Genomic DNA, 22,060 nt, shown 5'->3' on the forward strand with positions numbered 1-22,060 from the left:
CTGTTCTTTCCTTTCCTCAGACCTCTCACGCAAGCCCCTGAGTCTGTGTGGGTACCTAGGTGGGCTGGACAGAGGCTGGGGTAGGGCCAGCCCTTGGTGAACAGATCCTAGATGGCCAAGGCCAGGAGAGCTCCAATCATTCGGCCCCATGCTAGGGCAGAATTAACACGAAATGTGACAGCCACCTGATAAAACGTGGTAACCTGGAAGCCAGGGAGACACACAGGAGAACTAAGAACTGAGATTTTTTTTTTTCATTTTGTTAAAAAAAAGTAATTTTATTATTTATAAGACATTGTTTGCGAATTGATCCAATATACTTGGGTCAATAATCTTCACTGTTTTGCCTGAATTATCATTTAAACACATAAATAATTTGCGCCTCAATTTGGCTTTCATGGTATGGCGTAGTTGTTGTTTAGGAAAAAAACCAAGGAGGAAAAAAAGTGCAATGTGGGCTCCCTATAATATAAAACTTATGTAACAGGAAGAGGAGGAAAAGGGCATCATATATGCATGTGGGCGGTGACAGCATTTATGTAATTTCTGTGTTGTCATAAGAAATAAAGTTTCTTAAAATTGCTTAGAAAGTGGCATTTTTACATTTAGCTATGCAGCACTTCAATTTACTAAAACTTAAATGGAATATTGCTCATTCTACTGTTGAGTGGAAAAGATCAAAGAAAACAAAGCAAACCCATATCAGGAATTGATTTTATAACTTCTTTCAATAACTTCTTTTATACCATCCAGAAGTATATGTAGGTCATACACATTCTACATATACAGAACTGTCAACACTATAAGATGGTCTTCAAATTTTAAATAAGGGCTGCAACAGACCCCTTTGGCTTCCCAGGAGGTCCATTCATTTTATGACACCTTGCCAGATATTTTAATTAATCATGGACTTTATAAGTAATGAAGGCTGTGATTACATGTGTACTTCAGTTATGATTCATTGAGCTCTACACACAGATCTAGAAAGAAATAATCCTGCAAATGTTGAGTTCAAGAGATGTCATACACCTTAATTAACCAGGAGACAGAAACTCATCAAAGATAACCAATAAAAGTCAGTCAATCTAGAGACAGAAACTCATGGAGAGATACTAAAACCAGCAGGGGAAAGCTTGATGAGAAGCAGGATATTTACATGTCTCACGGTATCTCCCTACAAATCTCTTAGACACTACAAAGGGCGCAATAGTACCTTTACAAGGAAGACACCTGGGAAACGCTATGTTTACCAAGTGAGCAAAGTCACCATCACCAAAATTAAAACAAACAGACCTGTGCCTCCTGATACGAGGCACCAAGAAGGACGCAGTGCTTCCATGTTATTCCTGCCAAATGCAGAGCCCGAATCTAGTTTCGAGGAAATAGAAGACAAGTCAAATAGAAAGCCGTTCTACAAAATAAGTGGCCTCTACTTTTCAAAAATGTCAAGATCAAGAACATAAAGGCAGGCTGAGAAACTAGATTAAAGGAAAACAACCTAGAACAAACAAAGGTAATCTGTGATCTTGGATCATCAGATTAAAAATGGTCAGAAAACCCACAGACATAGAAAACAAACTTATGGTTACCAAAGGGGGAAGGGGGGAGAGATAAATTAGGAGTTTGGTGTTAACATATACACATTACTATACATCAAATAGATAACCAACAGACACCTACTATATAGCACAGGGAACTATATTCAGTATTTTGTAATAACCTATAAGGGAAAATAATCTGAAAAAAATAGATATATATGTATGTATAACTGAATCACTTTGCTGCATGCCTGAAACTAATACACTGTAAATCAAGTATACTTCAATTTAAAAAAAAGATCAGAAAAGAAATGGCTAGAAAGGACATTATTGTCATCTATGAAAAAACTAAATACAGACTGTAGACTCAATAACAGCATTTTATTAATGGTAAATGTCTTGATTTTAATCATGATAGTATGATTTTATATTTTAAGGAAATGCATGACAAAGTATTTAAAAGGGGATGATGTCTCCAACTTTCATATAATTCAGAAAAAAAATGTGTGTATGTGTGTACAAAGAAAGAGAGGAGGATAAAAGGTAAATAATTGGTGATTCTGGGTAAAGGGTATTCAGGAGTTTCTTGCATTATTCTTGAAAGTTTTCTGTAAGTTTTAAATGGTATTCAAATAGTATCAAGGGGAAAAAATCACAGCTGGAAAAAAATTCATCCATAAAATATTTGTGTCACAGTGTGTCAGCTGGGTAGAATTTTGAAATTTCTCTAGCCTGTTCTAACTCCTTTAGAGGGCACTACGCATTATTTTGAAGCAAATTTTCACAGTGTTATGGGCAGAGTCATGTGAGTGGCCACCGTTAGCCTTGTCAGCACAGGGTAACACTTGAAGGGTACTTCCCTTGGAGGCTCTGATGTAGACAGACCCAAGGGGACAATATGAACTAAAAGCTTAGTGGGAGAGAAGGACCATGTTCCAGAAATGATTGGACATCCAATGTTTTGTTATTCAAATTATGTGTCCTATTTTACTACATTTGGAAAATTCCCTCAAAACAGTAATGCAACATATTTTTACAACATGAACCCCTGAGCTGCCATCACATCATAATTTGTAAAAATATAGTTTGAAGCAAGATAACTCTGCAGTAGGCTTTAAACTGTTTTCAGATGCAAACAGGGAGATAATGTGCTTTTCCAAAGACAAAAAAAAAGCACAGCTAGAATCCTCATCTTCAGTTTCATCCATTCACTCATCCAGTGGGCACTGTACAATCACCTACTGGGTACTCAGTAGACAAAGGCTCTTGAAACTCTATTTCCCATTACCTGGCACTGGCAATGCATTTACTAGGTCTCTAACAGGCATGTCAGAGTCACGCAACCAGACCGTAGTCCTGATTCCCACACTGCCCTCCCAACCCCCTCCTCGCCCTGTCCTTCCCATCTCAGAAAACAGTAATGTCATTTTCCTAATTGCTCACAGTTCAAACCTTAGAGACCATCCTGTGTCTTCTCTTGGTCTCACATCCAGTGCCTCAGCCAAGAGCAAATTCCATCTGTTCTAACTTCAAAATAGATCCCAAATCTAACCACCTCATACCTCCTCCACTTCTACCTCTCAGAACTAAGCACCAGCAAATCTCACCTGGATAATCAAAATAGCATCTACCTGTTCTTCCAGCTTTTGCCCAGTCCGTTACATTCTGCACTCACGCAGAGGATAGAACGACCTTGTTTGAAAAGGAAGGTCAGTGCCTTAGTCTGCTTGGGCTGCCATAACAAAGTACAAGTGTCTGGGGGGCTTAAACACAGATATTTATTTCTTCACAGTTTTGGAGGCCGGAACTCCAAGATCAAGGTGTGGGCAGGGCTGGCTCCTCCTGAAACTTCTCTCCTTGGCCTGTGGGTGGCTGTCTTCTTCCTGTGTCTTCACATCGTCTTCCCTCTGCGCATGTCTGTGTCCTAATCCCCTCCTGTTATAAGGGCACCGGTCCTTTTAGATTAGGGTCCACCCATATGACCCAATTTTACCTAAATTTGGTCTTAAAGGCCCCATCTCCAAATACAGTCACATTCTGAGGTACTGGGGGTTCGGACTTCAACTTGTGAATTTCAGGGGGACATATTTCAGCCCGTAAGAGCCAGAGCACACACTCCTCTTGAAGCCTTCAGTGGCTCCCCTTAACACTCAGCATAAAAGCCAGAGTTCCTAGAGAGACTTACAAGCCCCATAGGATCTGATCCCAAGACCACTCTGATCTTATACCCTGTTATTCTGCCACTTGCCCACTCCACTCCCATCCCCCTGGCCTCCTTGCTGTTGCCACGACATGCCAAGCACATGCCATCTCAAGGTCTCTGCACAACTGTTCCTTCTGCCTGAGTGTCTCTTTCCCCAGACATCCACATGGTCTTTGGCTCATTTTCTTCAAGTCTCTGTACAAATGTCACCGTATCACGGTGAAGCCTCCACAACCACTCTGCATATAACAGCAAACAACCCCCAGTAAACCCCACCCCTTCCCTGATGTATGGTTTTCCATAGCCCTCACCACCATCTGACATTATTTACATTTTTTATAGCCACATTATTTACATTTATCTTTCATCTCTTTCCTCCCACTCAATTGCAAGTTTCTTTTTTTTTTTTTTTTTTTTTTTTTTTGTGGTACGCGGGCCTCTCACTGTTGTGGCCTCCCCCGTTGCGGAGCACAGGCTCCGGACGCGCAGGCTCAGCAGCCATGGCTCTGCGGCATGTGGGATCCTCCCAGACCGGGGCACGAACCCGTGTCCCCTGCATCGGCAGGTGGACTCTCAACAACTGCACCACCAGGGAAGCCCTGCAAGTTTCTTAAGGCACCATTTCTGTCCAGTTTGTTGACCACTGTATGTACCTCCAGCACTTAGAACACTGCATGGCTCAGAGTAGGCACTGGTGAATATTTGCTGGGATTAAATAAATTAACTTATTTTATTGGCTTGCACTAGGCTCTGGGAGAAATATAAAAATTACTAGCACATTCCTGCTTTCAAGTACAAAAGTTTGCAGTCTTGAGTGTTGGGAAATCACTTATTAGTTCCCATGTTTGATGGTTTGTTTTTTATGAGAAAGAAAAAGAGGGATGACCCAATTTGTTGCATTTGTATATTACTTTTTAGATTACATCTAGCTTGTGATCAACTCAAAAATAAATGAATCAATACCATGAAAAATAAAAGATGGAAGAGCAAAATTCTCCTTAGTTTTGCAAAGTGACTAAAGAGTATTTTCTAGACAATTCATCTCCTCGAGACATCTAACAATTTGCATGACAGCATGTACTTCTTTATTATAAAGTTTGTGAGGCCTAGAGAAGACATTTTAAAAATAATTATGCTTGGTGAATGGTGTAATTGTCCCTTTCTATAGAACTAAATCTGCCACAGAACATATCACTGTTCTAAGGGTATTTTTAGGTTTCCTTTTTTAGACTATACACAACTCAAATGGCATCCACCTACTCTTGTTAATTCTGCCTGGATAATTCCTATTTACACCATTGGTTCCAAAGTTTAATCTCCCTGAAGAGGTCTCCATGAGCCCAGAGAGAACTGTCTGAAAGACCCTAATAGGTTGTATCACTTCATTTAATGGTATTTAGTGACAGCAAAGGCTGAAAGCCTGAAGTGGAAAGGAAAGCCTTAATTCTACTCCTAATTTTCATGATTAAGCTCTGACATTTGATTAGCTCCTTTTACTCGGGACTCTTGCTGTCTTCCACCATCTCTACTCAGCTGCTGGGAAGGCGCTGGGTGGTAATGAACTGAACTCCTGGGCTGACAGAGGCCATTCTCCCAGCCACACACTCTACATGCAGCTAAAGAAATCCATGCATGGTTCTCCCAACATCTATTTCAAGTCCCCAAGCTGTTGCCCAGGATGTTTCCACTACATGGGAGTCTCTCACTTGCCTATCTGCCTAGCTAACTCCTGGTCATTCTTCCTGACCCAGATCAAGTTATCACCTCCAAAGTTCTCCTTTTGACTCCCTCAGACAGTGAGTTACTCCCTTCCTGGGGCTCCTGTGGCACTCAGCTCACACCTGAACACCAGCATTAATCATCCTATTAGTCAGATTAGGCTAGGTTATGTTACAGTAACAATCAACTCCCCAAATCTTAATTATTTGTAAACAAAGGCTTATTGCTCTTTCAAGCAAAATCTGCTCAGGTAATGGTGACCCTCCAGGACAACTGTCTTCCATGCAGACTCAGTGATTCCAGCTAACAGTGATTCTTACACCTGTACCAACATGAGCATGGGGTCTATACATTCAGAATAACTGAAGAGGAAAACACTTGTCCAGAAGTGAAGTTCCATCCACAGCACATTGGCCAGAAATGGTCACTTTGGTGCTGCCTAACTGCAAATATGCACTCAGGAGAAAAGCTTAAGGTATGGATGAACATAACAAGTGAATCTTGATGTAGTCTATCTAGTCAAGGTAAATATCTCCAACAACAGAGTGTGAGTATCTTAACTGGAGGTAGGAATCATGATTATCCATCTCACTGCTGTAGCTCCAGTTTTGAAAACAGTGCTTGTACCCTAAAAGGTACCCAATAAATATTGAATGAATGAATGAATAATTTAGACTAATTGAGATCAACTGCCTGGAACTGAGAGAGAGCTCAGCCCCTCTAAAAGTACATGGTCACCCAATATCAGAAAGAAAGCAAGTTTGGTTGGGAAAATGAAGAAGAGAAAATGGCTGTTTAAGAAGCATTGGTATTGGCTAGAGCACTTCATAAATATTTGTTGATCGAGCAAATGGATGGATGGATGCATGCATGCATGCATGCATGCATGGATGGATGGATGAATGGATGGATAGGTGGATGGATGGATGAATGGATGGATAGGTGGATGGGTGGATGGATAGGTGGATGGGTGGATGGGTGGATGGATGGATGGATGCATGCATGCATGGATGGATGGATGAATGGATGGATAGGTGGATGGATGGATGAATGGATGGATAGGTGGATGGGTGGATGGATAGGTGGATGGGTGGATGGGTGGATGGATGGATGGATGGATGGATGAATGGATGGATGGATGAATGGAATGGATAGGTGGATGGATGGATGGATGGATGGATGGATGGATGGATGGATGGATGGATGGATGAATGGATGGATAGGTGGATGGATGGATGGATGGATGGATGGATGGATGGATGAATGGATGGATAGGTGGATGGATGGATGGATGGATGGATAGGTGGATGGATGGATGGATGGATGGATGGGTGTAAGGGTGGATGAATAGTTGGGCAGAATACTTTCCCATCCTGTTGTCAATGATCCTACTCTTGTTCAAATCATCCTCATCATCACCAAAGTTATTATAATTGCCACTATAATGAACATTATTGTCTACAGTCTTGTTTTTCCCCCTCTCAACATATTCTCTACACTGATGTTAGACTCATCCTTCTAAAACTCAGATTAAATCCTGACATCACCTTATTTTCTTTAAAAAATATCAATTATTCCATCATTTAAAAAAAAGAAAAACAGCCATAGTCCTTCATGTGATATTCAAGATCCTTTGCAATTTGATTGGAACTTGTGCCTCTACCGTCCTCCACCTGCCTCTACCTACCCTTGTTCCCCCACACAGACCCAATTAGCTGTGCCCACAAAGCTTAGACTATTTGCTATATTCTGAAAAGGATGTACATCTTCTTGTCTCTGATCCTCTGCTCAGGTTTTCCTTTCCCTCCCTATCACAAGGTGTCTTAAGTCAACTGGTATTTCCTCTGGGAAGCCTCCCCAGATCACCTTCAGACAGAATTCATCACTCCCTTCTGCATTCTCCCATTATACCTAATCGATTCTTCTCTAAAATACTGCACTTAGGATAATATGCTTTGTATTTGGATTTAAAACAGTAGAGATGGAAAAAGGACACTCTAGTTGTATATGTGTATCTATTAGACTGTGTTTTCTTGAAAGCAAGGATCACACTTGACTGTCCTGATTAGGATAGTGCACTGCACGTCGTAAGCACCCAGTCACTCATTGTTTCATTAAACAAAAGCTATTGAGTGTCTAACCTGGCCTAGTGATGAACAAGATGATTAACATTCGCAGAAATGAATTAAAAGCCAAGTAGAGTTCTCTTCCCCCAGAGCCCTTTGTCATTTTCACATAGTACACAATGTCATGTGATGCCTATATCATTAATAAAGCCAATTTCATAATTAAATGAAACTTCATTATCTTGTCCAGAGGCATATAGCACTTTTAATGTATATTCTTCAAAAGAGAAAAACAGAGACACTCACTGTGAACTACTTCCCTGATAATATCTCATATTCACTTCTCAGGAGATTAAATTGCCACTCTCTGAGTTTTATGGAAGTTTTTATTGGTCAACCTGACCTTTTGGATATGGACTTACATTGGTTACAGGATGCAGAAGCTGGGCTGCCCATTGTTGGTGCGCATTTATTGCTACATGTGTCCCCATTACTCACGACGAAATGTTCGTGGTGTTTTTAAGATGATCCTTAATCTTTTCAATGGCCACATAAATTGTTCTTGTGCACATCGGCCTTTCATTTTATTTCTTTTTAAGGCATCGATAGAGCAAAATGTGAATGCTTTCAAACAGCTTCTGTTTTCTTCACAGTGGAGACTTTGGGTGTGGAAATGCGCCCTGCATTTCCTCCCTATGGATTTAATAGCCGAGAACCAGCTCTGCATGCTAAGCCATCCTTCTCCCTTCAGACCAGGCCCCAGAACTCCCATTAAAGTTAATGGAGACAATTATGTCCACAAACCAAAGGGAAAATAAACCCCTTCATCTGTAAATTAGCCCAATTCCAGGAGATTTTCTATGTCAAACCAAGAAAGAATAACATGAAAACAGGTCAATCATGACTCCCTCTGTTTAACTGTCTGAAATAAACATTCATCTGGGCAGCCTCCCGTTTGCTCCAAGAAGGAAAAGAGAGACGGCAAACTCTCAACAGCTCCTTGGAACATCAGTCTGTGAATTCCTCCACTATTTCCTTCCCAAGACTTTTTGGTAAATGATAACTGGCAAGTCTGTTGATCACTTTTGGAGATCCCGTACAGCTTTATGGATCAAGTCCCACTTTCCAGAAGTCATTTACTATGGAGATAGATGAGTTTGTTTTCAGCTGTGCTCATTGTTTTCTTCAGAAAGAATGGAAGTAGACATCTCTTTTTCTTTTCATATTATAAAAAACTGAAAAGGTGTTTTCTACTTTCTAAATTCAGTGCTAACAAAGCTGACTGCCTATGATAGGGCTGAGATATCCAGGAACACCTGCCCAGAATAGAACCTGTAATTAATAGTTACCTTTGGAGTAAAGAAGATATACAGATTGCCAACAAACACATGAAAGGATGCTCAACATCACTAATCATTAGAGAAATGCAAATCAAAACTACAATGAGGTATCACCTCACACCAGTCAGAATGGCCGTCATCAAAAAATCTACAAACAATAAATGCTGGAGAGGGTGTGGAGAAAAGGGAACCCTCTTGCATTGTTGGTGGGAATGTAAATTGATACAGCCACTATGGAGAACAGTATGGAGGTTTCTTAAAAAACTAAAAATAGAACTACCATACGAACGAGCAATCCCACTACTGGGCATATACCCCGAGAAAACCATAATTCAAAAATAGTCATGTACCACAATGTTCACTGCAGCTCTATTTACAACAGCCAGGACATGGAAGCAACCTAAGTGTCCATCAACAGATGAATGGATAAAGAAGATGTGGCACATATATACAATGGACTATTACTCAGCCATAAAATGAAACAAAATTGAGTTATTTGTAGTGAGGTGGATGGACCTAGAGTCTGTCATACAGAGTGAAGTAAGTCAGAAAGAGAAAAACAAATACCGTATGCTAACACATATACATGGAATCTTAAAAAAAAAAAAAAGGTTCTGAAGAACCTAGGGGCAGGACAGGAATAAAGACACAAACGTAGAGAATGGACTTGAGGACGGGGGAGGGGGAAGTGTAAGCTGGGACGAAGTGAGAGAGTGGCAGGGACATACATACACTACCAAACGTAAAATAGATAGCTAGTGGGAAGCAGCCACATCGCACGGGGAGATCAGCTCGGTGCTTTGTGACCACCTAGAGGGGTGGGATAGGGAGGGTGGGAGGGAGACGCAAGAGGGAGGAGATATGGGGATATATGTATATGTATAGCTGATTCACTTTGTTATACAGCAGAAACTAACACACCATTGTAAAGCAATTATACTCCAATAAAGATGTTAAAAAAATAAAAATAAAAACCACCTAAGAATAAAAAAAAAAAGAACATGATCAATTCAATGTACTTCTCTGGGTTTCAGAATAATAAATTAACAAGAATATAAAAAAAATAGTTACATTTGGAGTGTCTTCCTTTCTGGAGAAATGCACTCAGCAAGAATCCAGTCATCATTTACTATGGGGACTGCAGGGACACTTCTGATGTAACAGTCAAGATTCACCTGCCCATTTTGTCCTTACAGTAAAACTAATATATTTCAAAAAAATAAAATGACGTGTGGAGATTTATTTCCACATACAGCCAGGTGTTGTCCATGCAGTGTTCCCCTGGGACGTTCCATCCACCTCTTCCTACCATCAGCCTGGTCCCTCTCCTTCTGCACCACAGTGACTCAGGGCAGAACCCACAGCAAGATCACATGCTTTATCCCATCTGGGCACTTTGTCCTCTCTAGGATGTACTGCCCCTCGTTGATAACGGTGCTACGGCTACAGCTGCTTGGTCCTGACAGCCAGAGTTCCCAATAGGTTATGTAAGAAACAGTTGCATCCTGATGTTGACAGAGTCGTTCTGTGTTCAAAGGCAAACCTGTTCTACTTCCCAAAAAAGTGTATTAAAGGTTCAAACCCAATATTAAATCTACAAAGGATAATACAAATTCGTATATGTAATACATTCCATAAAGATACACCATTAGAACAAAATTAAAGGAGAAAAAGACTTTCAAAATAGAGTAAGACTGATCCCAGCACCATCTATAATACTGAGAAATGGTTTTGACTCATCACTGAAACTCCAGTGCCTGTGCAAACTCATTATAGAGTGGTCATTAAATATTTATTAAAATTAATGAACAGCAAATAAATTATGGAACATTGCTGGTTTAAAACTTTAATTCATTTTAGATAAGAAATTTAATGCTTCGATGATGTTGGCAGTCAGACAGCAGCTACCTTTGCAGGGATGAAGTATATACTGGAAAGGGATACCTCGTGGGATGCTGGGGGTATTGATCTCGGTGGTGGTTACATGGAGATATGTGTGTATGTAAAATATATACATATATGTATAAATATGTACATATATGTAAAATATGTGTAAGATGTACATATACATAAAAATATTTTTATATATTACAAATTTATCCAGATGAACACTTAAGATCAGTGTTACACTTTACTGAATCTATGATAGCCTCAATTTTTAAAAAAAGATAGATGACTATAGAATGATGTTTCTGATCTATAGAAAATCTGTTTTGTTCTCCACTCAGAAGGCCCTTTCTCTACCTTTGTTTTTGGGGGATTCTTTATTCCTGAGCCTGTTTGTCTGTGATTTGATTCATATTTACATATTCCTCCTATTTCACACTAGCTCCTGCTTAAATAATTTATAATTCCTAGATAACTGCTTGACTTTGTTTTATGTTTCTGGGAAAAAAAAACAGAACTTGAAGATTCAAAATAAAAACCTAAAAGAACTTAAGTACATAAATTTTCAAACCCATTTAGACAAACTACAATAAGATTTTTTAAATATAATATAAAGTTGCTCATTAGCCAAGTGTTTTTTGGACTCTTAAGACATCTAATGAAGGAAGCACCAAAAATAATGTGGAAGCAATCTCTCCAGTTTGCAACATTGTTGGGTCCTCTTTCCACGCAACTTTCTACTCTACCTAAAGAGCATCTAACCACCTCACACCAGAGTCACCAAGGGAGTGTTCTCTTAGGGAAAGAGATCCTGTTAGCCATGTGACCTTTGAACTGGTCACTCAGCCCCTTTGTTAGGCTTCAACTTCCTCTCTAAAAACAAGACACTATGATTAGGTCCAAGGTCATTGTCAATTCTATCTTTCTATATTTCAATGAAATTTGAGTTTTATTGTATGAGCAGCACTTCTGAAGTCTCCAACTTGATTTAAGAGAATAACTACAGAAATAGATTTTTTTCTTTAACTTTTCACCTACATAAAAATGGTTTTGCTTTCATTTCCCAATTCAGCGATGGAAGTGACTATTGCCTCATATGATGAACATTCAACAAATATTAGAATCAAAGAACTTTGTTTTTTACATTGTGCCATATTGAGTATACTTCATTTGTTCTCAATAAATATTAATTAATGGTTTTGATGCTAATAAAACTAATATTGCCAATACCCCAGAATTAAGGCACCACCACAAAGTAAGTTGGCTCATCTTCATTTTATGAGTCTGTACCATCCCCAAAATTGTAGAGTTTATGATAAGACAACCCTTGACATTTTAAGTTAAACATTAATATTTTGACCAAGCTGGGTGAAAACTAGGAAAAACTAGACTGCATCTCAGCTTTGAACTTGCTCTATGATCATAAAGGTCCAGAAACGAATGTGGCATATTGGGGTAAGCTTCTCTGCACTAATCTGCTAGCAGGATTAGTGTAGTTCCTTTAGAGGAATAATGAACTCAAGATATCGTCTTAACCTAAAGCTGGAATTACCTGATATTGATTAAGTGTCACCATGAACTACATGGACTTGTGTTGCTGTACCAAAGATATCCATTATTTATTCCCCATCAACAATCCCTTCTTAAGGAATCTGCCTCACCCACAGCTCAGAAGGGACAACTATCCACCACAAATGCAGAGATTGGGGGAGGCAGAACCTGCTCTCAACTGGGCTGTCACTCCTCCCAGGCAGGAATTTGGAACTGAGAAGCAGACTCTGAATCAGGCAGATGGTGTTGGAGCTGAAGGTTCATGTATAGTTAGATCCACATGGCAGGCAAAAGCCATAAACTGGGCAAATTTATCATCTTTGGCCATTTGAACTGCTATAACAGAATATCGTAGACTGGGTGGTTTATAAACTGGGTCATTTCTCACAGTTCTGAAGGCTGGGAAATCCAAGATCAAGGTGCTGGCAGATTTGGTGTCTGGGAGGGCCCACTTCCCGGTTCACAGATGGCCGTCTTCTTGCTGTGTCCTCACATGGCAGAAGGGCCAAGGGAATTTTCTCCAGCCACTTTTATAAGGGCACTAAGCCTATTCATGAGGGCTCCACCCTCATGACCTAATCACCTCTCAAAAGCCTCACCTCCTAATCCCATCACACTGGGGGTTAGGTTTTCAACATATGAATTTTGTGGGAACACATTTGACCTACTGCAGTGATGGAGAGCAGAAACTAGGAGGTGAGTAAGAAAGCAGGTTAGCCAAGTAGGGAATATAGGAAAATGCAGAGGGAAGAAGATATGGGTGGATCCAGGAAGAGTGGTACAGAAACAACTGACACCTTACAGCTTCCTAGTTCCTGTGATACACAGCTTCTGGCCATTGGGTTTTAAAAGAATACCTGTGGTCATAGCCAATCCCACCCTTAGCTCTGTCATTGTAAAAGTGATGAATAGAAGAATTTGCAGCCTCATGGTTCCTCACACACACACACACACACACACACACACACACACACATTTATACAACTAGTACATACAGCTGGTACAGAATTGAATTAGCTAGAAAAACTAGACTCAGTTGGTATTAGGAAAGAACAGAGCTGCTCAAGGTAGAGGACAGGAGAGGACAAACACTCAAGGACAAACTGCTTTGGGGAGAAGTTGTAGATATGTTGAGAGAATAAAATAAGATTGAAGGCAGGTGGGATACTGAATGAGATACTGGGAATGATTTTTACAAAGTTTTGCTATTAGTTCAAGTGGAATTCTCCTCTGCAACTCTTCACGTTGTTTTTGTAAAGATTTTACTTTCCCAGGCTTTCTGAGGAAAGAGACTTACATGAGATCCTGTTCTGAGACTGGACAGAGGGAGGCCCAGTTTTACTTGGGTTTTGGCAAACCCCAGACTCTTCCACAGATCGGGGTTTCTCAACAGAACTCTAATAACATTTTTTTTTTTTTTTTTTTTTTTTTTTGTGGTACACGGGCCTCTCACTGCTGCGGCCTCTCCCGTTGCGGAGCACAGGCTCTGGATGCGCAGGCTCAGCGGCCGTGGCTCACGGGCCCAGCCGCTCTGCGGCATGCAGGACCCTCCCGGACCGGGGCACGAACCCGCGTCCCCCGCATCGGCAGGTGGACTCCCAACCACTGCACCACCAGGGAAGCCCTCTAATAACATTTTTAATGGAACAATTCTTTATTGCTCAAGACTCTCCTTCAGACTGCAGGATGTTTAGCATCCCGGCCCCTGGGTACTGAATGACAGAGCACGTCTCGGTCACTGTGACCACTGAAAACACCCTCCACTATTTCCAAATGCCCCCAGGGTGGAGGAGAATGTTGCCCATGGTTGAACCACTGAGGTAGACATTGCTAAATTGGTTTCCATTCATTGCAATGAGACAATTCCTGATGAAGACAGTGGCTAATAAGTAAGAATAGCGGAATTATTTTTCTTTCTTCCTAAAGCGTTCAACTCAATGATACGCAGTATCTCAGGAAGCAAACAGGATGCTGTTGGCGCCATCACTGTGATGACTGAATAAGAAGCTCCTAGTCCTGCACAAAATCCTGAAGCTGAAAGTGGGTCATGACAACAAAAATCAACAGGCAAATGGTAGGGCTGGCCTTTGACAAAGGGCACATGACAGACACTAAGAAGAAAATTGGACCCCAGCCTGAAGATGAGGGCTAGGAGAAGATGTTATGAAAGGTCATGACCTCAGAAAGACAAAAATAAGGGTGAACACACTTTTATGTCACATCCTGTAATATCAAAGCTAAGAGCATAGTTGAAAGCTAATATTTTGATCACTCACTGTGCTAGGGTCTAGTTAGAAGATGCTATATAGTCCCTGGACAAATAAAAGCAAGTACTGCTTTGTAGCATGAAGTCCTTAAAAACAGTGGTTCAGATAAAAACCTATTTTAAAAACAAGATTTGTGCCTTTGTTCTTCCCTCTACTTCCTAGGGTGTTCTTCTCCCAGGTAATCACAGGGGTGATTATCACCTTCTTCAAGGCTGTGTGAAGACACCAGCTTCTCAGTGAGGCTGACCAGCTGATTGAAAACAGTGACCTCGGCTGTGCACTGATCACTGTCTGGGTCTCGATCAAGTTGGTCACGGAGGAGGATCCTGAACACACCTCCTCCCGCAGACACACGGAATCCACAGCGCCCTACCAACAATTTCCTCTGAAAAAGCCCCAGACTAGCTGAGTGACTCCTACACCTCAGGCAAACGAGACAAAAAACCCACTTGGATGCAGGTAGGAGGGGTTGAGACACAAGTGCACCCTAAACCCCACACCTGGTGCAGACCCACAACTGGGAGGGAACTCAAAACCCTGAGCTGCTCCCTGAGGAGCGAAGGGTTTGAACCCCATACCAGGCACCCCAACTCCTAAGACCCGCATCTGAAAGATGAGCCCCCTAAACACGTATCATTGAAAGCCAGTGGGGCTCCTCTCCACAAGACCCACCAAAAGCTACAGCAAACTGAGAAATGGTTCTTAAAGCATAACATGAACTGACTCACCTGCTGCAGGGTCCAGCTGAGAGGTGCCCAGAACTGCTATGAAAGAGGCTGATTTACTTATCTTCAAGCATCTGCCTGAGGGGCCTGCTGAGGAGCTCCCTGCAGGCACCATCCTTGCACTGTCCCCCTGCTTCACTGCAGCTCACCACCTCCTCCTGGAAAGAAACTTGTACTCTCCGCTGGGGCCCCGATTTTTGTGGCTGCCGCCCACTGGACACCTCCAGATCACCTGGCTCTGGTGGCCACTGGGGCTTACACTCGTGGTCCCTCAAGACTGTATATATTTGCATACTTTAAAAGCTGCTGCCTGAGGGTCTGGCTTCCAATCTGCCTGCATCGGGTTCTGACTCAGATCCTCCCTGGACAGGTCTTGCCACACCCTTAACCACTGGGAACCACTGAGAATAACATAGGCCGCCTGGACAAGCACGAAGTTGTGAGACACGACCGACCGAGAGCCAGGGCAGCCCTGAACAATAAGGTTCATCTCCTCCGCAAGGCCACTCCTTCCAGACCGGGGAGGTGCCTCGTTTCATGCAAAGAAGCCAACACAGAGGGTCAAGGAAAGTGAAGAAACAGAGGAATGTGTCCCAAACGAAAGAGCAAGACAAAACTTCAGAAATAGACCTTAATGAAATCATCACTGCTTGTCCTCCTCTCTCATCCGTTCTTTTCCACAGCTTTGATTACCATTTACGATCCTATTTGTTCACGCATGTATTTGTCTATCCCCTCGCCAGAACGTACACTCCACGAGGGCCAGGACTTCCGGTCTGTCTTTTCACTCAGTGCCTACCAGAGGGCTTGAGAATGGTAAGCACTTAATAAATAGTTATTGAATGAATGATGGATTGAAGAATAATTCAGACAGGTAAATATATAATAAATTCATAGCAAGTAATTAAAGAAGGTTAATGATGTTTAGGGTAGCACTTTAATTCTTGGAGGTTGACAACATGGAAAACAGACATCATTCCACCAAATCGTTCCATCGTTGTATGTCCCAGGCTGGACCTGCCCCCAGGGAAAAGCCCTCAGCCTCACCTCCACACGCGTCAAGGGGGTGTTCATGACCACAGTGCTGCCCCCACCTGGTGGTTTCTGGAAGCACGGGGAAGGAAGGGCCCTCCTGCATTCCTTCCTTCAAGCCTTGTTTCCTGAGTGTTGACTACGTTCTCGGTCATGCTTGGCACTGTTCTCTAGAGGCACAATAGTGAACAAGACAGACCCAGGCCCTGCCCTCCCTGTGTTCAGTTTGGTCACAAAAATGAGAAGACAGCCTTGCAGAGGAGGCTTACAAGGGAGGCTTGTGTGGAGAATATGGGAAAGCAGAACGGAGAAAACAAGAGAGTCATCCGGCCCAGAGAGGTGAAAAAGTCAGGGAGCTCTCCCTCTAACTGAAGTTAAATCATCCTCTCTGTTCCTTGTTTTTCTCTCCTTTTTTCCTTAACCATGGTAAAATACCCATAACATAAAGTTCCCCACTTTAATGATTTTTCAGTGTACAGGTCATGTACGCTTAGCAGCATGAGGTACATTCACACTGCTGGGCAGCCATCACCACTCTCCCTCTCCAGGACTTTTTCCATCTTCTCAAATGTCACCCTGTCCCCATTAAACAACATCTTTCCATTCCCTGCCCTAAATTCTGGGTCTCTGTTGCACTGTCTCCTGAAATGCAACCCCCCACGATCATATTTTAGGGACAAAGGTCACACTTAGATGATGTAAAATTTGTTTCAATAAAACCAATAAGAATGCAGGGGGGAAATCCAGTTGAGCTCTTGACAGTCCTGTGATTCTGTTCTGAATTTTAAAACTTCCTTTTTGGGGGAAAAAAAATGAAAAGGCTAATAATGGAGATCCAGTCAAAAGATTGTGAAAGAACTCTTATCCCCACGGCCACATCAATTACATGACAATGTACGTGTGTTGCTTCAGACACCACGGCAAATGTCTCTGTATAAATATAAAATAAACTGTTTCAGACAAGAATGGAAATGTATCAGTAAAAAATAATTTGGGCTCTGTTGGAAAATAAAATACATTCCCAAAGCCTCAATCCCTTCTTGACTGTACTTTCCTATAAATAATTAAGAATTCAAGTAATTATGTTTCATTATTAATTGTAACATTTTCCAAAACTACTATATGCAGGTCTGGAGACCGCACTTGACCTACTTATAGTGGTCTGCAACAGAAGGAGATTTTTTTTTTGAGGATTTCTTTTTTTAATTGGGATGAGGGCAAGAGGGGATTAAGGTAGGTGGCAAATCATACCCTTCATTTTTAGTGAGGAGCCATGGCTTCTAGAAATGTCCACCATTCATTCCTAATAGTCATTCAACAAACTTTTCTTGAGAACCCACATATGCCAGGCACTCTTCTAAACTGGAACACATCAGTAATCAAAACAGACAAATATCCCTGTTTTCCTGGAGCTTCCTTTCTGGAGGAAATTTTAAAATATGATTTTAGATACTCCTCGATTATTTGATCTATTTCTGTTTATCAGAAAATTTTGCAAGTGTTGAGGACTGGAAAAGAGTATTGAAAATTTTTCTGGTGTACACTTAGAAATCATCACTAAAAAATCTATCTGTGATTCCACTTACTGTATTCACTCAAGTTTTATATTCATAGCAGAAATACATACTGACAGATTTTTTTCTGTGGCAAGAGATTGTGCTAAGAAGCATGAGGGGATATAAACACATGTGAAACATATCTGTAAACTTATTCTTGGATGTGTTGTACCCACACCATGGTTTCAAAGGAAAATTATCAAACTATCATTACTATGTTACAACAGTTGGGCAATGTCATGCTATCTATGGCACCTGAGTTAAACAGCACAGAGGGTTTTCTTTTTTTAATTTATTTTATTGACGTATAGCTGCTTTACAATGTTGTGTTAATTTCTGCTGTACAGCAAAGAGGTTCAGTTATACATACATATATATGTATACATATACATATATACTGTGTATATATATATATATTCTTGTTCATATTCTTTCCCATTATGATTTATTACAGGGTATTGAATATAGTTCCCTGTGCTATACAGTAAGACCTTGTTTAAATAGCATAGAGTTTGACTCTACCTTTGGTAAATAAAAGTCCCTTGTGGGTCAGGTAGGTACACCACGGGAACCACAGTGAGAAGCAAAGAGCTAACAGTAGTCTGGGTGGCACAGAGGGCCCTTTAAGCCTGATCCTGGGAATCACGGTACTAGCAGGATGAAGACCCACCCATGGTCACCAAAACTCCAGAGGCAGGAATGGAATGATTACTGCCTGTCATCTTATATCAGAGACTGTAAATCATTCTCTCTGTTTAGGTGCACCACTGAGGACTAGACTTTGTGACAGAAGGCAGTCTTGAAGGGGGGGACTTGGTTCATCTTTTCTTTTTTAATTTTTATTTTATATTGGAAGATAGTTGAAATGCAACGCTGCGTTAGCTTCAGGTGTACTACAAAGTGAATCAGTTGTACATATACATATATCTATGCTTTTTAAAATTCTTTTCCCATTTAGGCCATTACAGAGTATTGAGTAGAGTTCCCTGTGCTATACAGTAGGTCCTTATTAGTTATCTATTTTACATATAGCAGTGTGTATATATCAATCCCAAACTCCCAATTTATCCCTCCCCCCACCACCTTTCCCCTTTGGTAACCATAAGTTTGTTTTCTAAGTCTGTGGTTCATCTTGGTTTACGCAAAGCACAAGTCAGTGAGGGCTCCAAAGAGCTGCCGTGTTTGTGCAGAAACTGACAAGACTTTGTGCTGGAGAAGACAGCAGTGGAGCATGAAGTCAGATACCCTGGTTGACTGCAAACACTTGTCCACATTTTGAGTTCCAACCTGCATTCTACACCTTCTTGTTTTCAAATATTTGGAACAGTCCTCAATCTTCTATTTTTAATTTTAGCAAAAAGAAGCCTAGAAAACTTCTATGAGCTTCTGACATTTTTCTAGACCTCAAAAGGCCTTTAAGAATATTTTGGTGAGTCAGACAAAAATGATTCAGAAACATATGGATTGCATTTACTTGGATAGATCAGAATTTAACACAAAGTAGGTTAAAATACTTGGCGACATCCTGTGCTCTGGGGTAGCCAAATGTTTGGGAAAAGTGTGGCAACATGAACACCACCAGGCTGCCTCCTACACTGCCCTGTTTTCATTTGCATCTCTCTCTTTTTATTTTTTCCTTTCAGGCTGCCAGGAACACATACTAGACTTCAGGGACAGCTTAAGGAATAATAGCCTGCAGCTAGAGAGACCCCCACTACCATTTTCCAGGAAGAATCTGGATTCCCTGGAGATGCTATGTTCAACAAATATGAACAAACACAGCAAAAATCTACACTGTGTTCTCAGCCACATCGAGGCAGTCTTTTTTAGTATTTCGTACAACTTCATCCAATTCCAGCTTTCTGCTTGTCTGAGAAACAGACCAGAGCGGTGGCCACAAGACCAGCTCTATAATTTGAAGAGCTCAGTGCAAAATGAGGATGCGGGCCCCTTGCCCAGGAAGTATTAAGAGTGTCAAGATGGCAAAAATGGCATTAAAAAAAGCATCGGAGAGTATGGCCCATAAAGCCAGCCCTGCGTGGCAATGCCCTGAGGCATTTCTTCCCTTCACATTTCTTATTGTAAAGAAAAACAAGATGATGGCAGAATAATCAGTGTGAACTCAGATTAGTTAGGAAATGAGCTAATGATTTAACGATCGGGATTTCCCAAACACTGTTAACTAAAACCAAGGACAGGATCAGAGATCAACCAAAATTTCAAATGGCATCACAGCAAGAATGAAACGGCTGACGTTTAGACTGAACCAGCAGAGTTTCAACGAACGAAGAAGAGTTCAGAGATTCCAGGAGAGGGGTGAGGCAATGGTTCTTGCAGCCTCTGTGTTGTGTCCTACAGGGGCTCTGATGCAGCTGTTGATGCAGAGAAAGGAATTCTCTCTAAAACTAATGGCACCATTTTATAACAACACCAAGGAAGGTGTTGTTATACCAAGGATTTATTTATTTAGTTTATCTAGTCTAATTGAAGTATAGTTGATTTACAATGTTGTGCTAGTTACTGCTGTAGAGCAAAGTTATATGTATATATACACTTTTTTAAATATTCTTTTCCATTATGGTTTATCATAGGATATTGAATATAGTTCTCTGTGCTATACAGTATGTTTACCCATTCTATTAATGTATATAAAAGCTTACATCTGCTTCCACTCCATCCCTCCCTCAGCCCTCTCCCCCTTGGCAACCATAAGTCTGTTCTCTATGTCTGTAGTTCTGTTTCTGCTGCACAGGTAAGTTCACTTGTGTCATACTTTAGATTCCACATATAAGTGATATCATATGGTATTTGTCTTTCTCTTTGACTCACTTCACTTAGTATGATAATCTCTAGTTGCATCCACGTTGCTGCAAATGGCATTATTTCATTTTTTTATGGCTGAGTAGTATTCCATTGCATATATATATATATATCACATCTTCTTTATCCATTCATCTGTCGATGGACATTTGGTTGTTTCCACGTCTTGGCTATTGTGAATAGTGCTGCTATGATCATAGGCGTGCAAGTATTGTTTTGAATTTTAGTTTTGTCTGGATATATGCCCAGCAGTCGGATTGCTGGATGATATGGTAGTTCTATTTTCAGTTTTCTGAGGAACCTCCATACTGTTTTCCATAGTGCCTGCACCAACTTACATTCCCACCAACCCTGTAGGAGGGCTCCCTGTTTCTCCACACCCTCTCCAGCATTTGTTATATGTAGACTTTTTAATGATGGCCGATCTGACTGGTATGAGGTGGTACCTCATTGTAGTTTTGATTTGCATTTCTCTAATAATTAGCAATGTTGAGCATCTTTTCATGTGCCTGGTGGCCATCTGTATGTCTTCTTACACCAAGGAAGATTTCAGAGGAATGCGGAACAGCTCCAGGAGATTTCCTATGTGCTTTTGCAATCTATAATTTTACCATATGCCTTATTCAGTGTGGCCTAATAAAGATTTCCACCTCTTCTTTCACAGTTTCCAGAGAGGAATAAATATGCTAAGTAACAACTCGGGCACAGAAGTCATCTTTCAACAAGCCTGTTAAAGATTAGTCTTCAAGAATCATAGTACCTAAATGCAGGCATTGCCCATAGCATTTCTTTAAAAATACTCTGTATGTGGCACACGTTTATGTATTTATTTTTGAAAGAAATATCTTTTTTTCCCCTGTGGATAAAATTCTGAGCATGTGAGGCACAAAATTAAAATCCCTTGGTTATTTCAATCTTTCCTTTTATGAGGAGCCCATTATATCTTTTCTAATTCCTGTGTAAGATTTGTTCACATTATATTACAAAGAGCATTTTATAAGTTCAGTAGTTTTCAGTTTATTAGTCTTCTTTGTTTGTTTGCCTATGGTGTCTATTAAGACTTGCTTTTAGAAAAACAATGAGACAAGACAGAGTCCATTTTACAGACTCCATAAAGACACACAGTTCTCTCTCATTTTTAAAATAGAGTTGATCCTATTTTTTTAGTGAATCAGCATGAGGTCTGTTATTAAGCATTCCATTGTATCATGTGTTTTATTTTTTTTGCTGGTAGAATTTTATAATAGTTTACTTCTTCTTAAAAAAATTTTTTATGGACTTCCCTGGTAGTCCAGTGGTAAAGAATCCACCTTGCAACACAGGGGACGTGGGTTCAATCACTGGTTGGGGAACTAA

The sequence above is a fragment of the Mesoplodon densirostris genome, chromosome 4, assembly GCF_025265405.1.
Source record: "Mesoplodon densirostris isolate mMesDen1 chromosome 4, mMesDen1 primary haplotype, whole genome shotgun sequence".
Taxonomy (NCBI): domain Eukaryota; kingdom Metazoa; phylum Chordata; class Mammalia; order Artiodactyla; family Ziphiidae; genus Mesoplodon; species Mesoplodon densirostris.